Source organism: Pan troglodytes, chromosome 21 (assembly GCF_028858775.2).
Source record: "Pan troglodytes isolate AG18354 chromosome 21, NHGRI_mPanTro3-v2.0_pri, whole genome shotgun sequence".
NCBI classification, from domain to species: Eukaryota; Metazoa; Chordata; class Mammalia; order Primates; family Hominidae; genus Pan; species Pan troglodytes.
The window spans coordinates 10,075,222-10,077,657 of record NC_072419.2 but is presented as its reverse complement, the minus strand read 5'-3'; the positions used below and the strand labels follow the sequence as shown (position 1 = coordinate 10,077,657).

Below are 2,436 nucleotides of genomic sequence, written 5' to 3'. Positions count from 1 at the left end.
AGTGTTTAGGAGTCCTTGATCTGGGAGCATAAAGTTATACCTCTGAGCTGTTGGCAGAGCTCCTGGTGTCTCCTCAGACAAGTCCCACAAGTACAGGAGTTCACCTTTATGTCGGCTCAAGGGACAAGACCCTGCACTGGGATAAGCACATCACTTTAAAGGCAGAAGACTTGAAATTTGTATTGGATGAGCTAGATTCATGCCCCTCCCCCAAATTTCTACAACAGAGAACAAAAATGTTCTCTTGTGTATAGATAAGATACTATGAAAACAGTACCACTGTTAAAAGACAAATGACTTTGCTACATATGGCCATGAAGTACTTCAAATTAGAAGTTCCCAAACTGAAGCCATCCTTTTGGATTAAAATCCCTTACAATTTCTCCTAATTACAGATAACATATTAGTTTCCTGTGGCTGCTATAATACATTTCCACAAACTTGGTGGCATAAAACCACAGAAATTTAAAAGTTAACAGTGCAGAAGTCCTACTAGTCTGGTTCTTGTTCCCACCTGGTACCAGCTTCCTTCAGCAGTGTAGGCCAAGGTGCTGGGGGCCAACGAAGGGAAGAGTCAACTTGTGAGAATTTTGCAGGTCTGTTGTTCTTAGCACAATCCAAGGCTAGACAAAGAGGAGAAAGAAACTTACCTGATCAGTGCCAGAAGTTATTGCACTCAAAGGGGAATAAGCAGGAAAAAAGAAAGGAAAGAAGGAAGAAAGGAAAACGAAAGGAAGGAAGGAAAAAGAAAGAAAGAATAGAAGGAAGAAAGAGAAGCCCCACAGACATGAGATGAAACCCTGTCCAAAAATGGAAGGAAGGCCAGAAAATAGTGAACCAAATTTTGAGGAAAAGCCAGAGGAGGAGGAAAATGCAGAAGGAACTTTTAGAGAAAGGCTAATTCCATCTCTCCAGAATATAAAGATGTACATAAGAGGCATTTAAGCAATGAAGATATGTTTAGAGAAGTGGATGAAATAGACGAGATAAGGAGAGTAAGAAACAAACTTACAGGGAGGTACTGGAAAATTGATCAAAGCCATCCTTGCCCCTATTTAATGCAATTTACTTTTATTTTTATTTTATGTGATATTAACAATGCTATATAACTTTCTTTTTATTAGCATTTTTCTGATATACCTTTGTCCATCTTTCTACTTTTAACCTGTTGCTGTTAGTGGTTTCAGATGCATCATTTATCCATATCTCATTGTTTACCATATTTGAACCAATCTTCAAATCTCTTTTATAGAAGAGCTTTACTCATTTGTAAAAAAAAAAAAAAAAGAGGTTCCTGATAGGATATAAAATGAAAAAAGGGTTACTAAGTAATATGTTAATATCATTTTAATTTTTTAGTTTTTAGGGACAGGGTCTTGCTACGTTGCCCAGGCTAGAGTGCTGTGTCTATTCACAGATGTGATAATCGCACACTACAGCCTCAAACTCCCGGGCTGAAGCGATCCTCCTGCCTCAGCCTTCCCAGTAGCTGGGACTACAGGCACACACCACCATGCCCAGTTGTGAATAACATTTTTGAAAGGTAAGAGTACATTTGGATATTACATATATGCACATAAAAACTCGTGAAGGGTGAAAGACAAAAGGTACAATCTCTCCATAGAGGATTATAAAAGATTTTTTTATCTGCTTACTTGTGTATTCCATATTCCTAAAATGAACACACATGATTATCGCTAAAAACAATAAAAGTTTTAAAACAACCACAAAAACCAACCTACAGAAATGTATTCTCTCACAGCTCTGGAGACCAGAGTCTGAAATCAGGGTATCAGCAGGCTAGGCTTCTGGAGACTCTAGGGAAGAACCCTTCCCTGCCTATTCCCGCTCCTGGTGGCTGTCCACATTCCTTGGCTTCCTTGGCTCGTGGTCACAAATCCCATATCTGCCTCCACCTTCACGTCACCTCCCCCTCTATGTCCGTCTTCTGTGTGTATCTCCTATAAGGACATTTATTGGATTTAGGGCCCACCTGGATGATCCAGGATGAACTCACCTCAAGCTCCTTAATTAATTACATTTGCAAAGCCTTTTTTTTTTTTTTTTTTTTTTGAGACAGAGTCTCACTCTGTTGCCGAGGCTGGAATGCAATGGCATGATCTTGGCTCACTAACCTCTGCCTCCTGGGTTCAAGCGATTTTCATGCCTCAGCTCCCAAGTAGCTGGGACTACAGGTAACCGTCACCACGCCCAGCTAATTTTTGTATTTTTTTTAGTAGAGACGGGGTTTTACATGTTGGCCAGGCTAGTCTCGAACTCCTGACCTCAGGTGATCCTACCACCTTGGCCTGCAAAGTGCTGGGATTACAGGCATGAGCCAACGTGCCTGGCAACATTTGCAAAGACCTTTTTTTCCAAATACAGTAACATCCAGAGGTTCCAAGGATTAGAACATGGACAAATCTTTTGGGGGAG

At 40.5% G+C, this 2,436-nt stretch overlaps 1 pseudogene; it reads left to right on the top strand.

The window, feature by feature from the left end:
- Positions 1-792: 792 nt before the first annotated feature.
- LOC104003522 (transcription elongation factor A protein-like 9) lies at positions 793-1,109 on the top strand (annotated as a pseudogene).
- Positions 1,110-2,436: the final 1,327 nt, after the last annotated feature.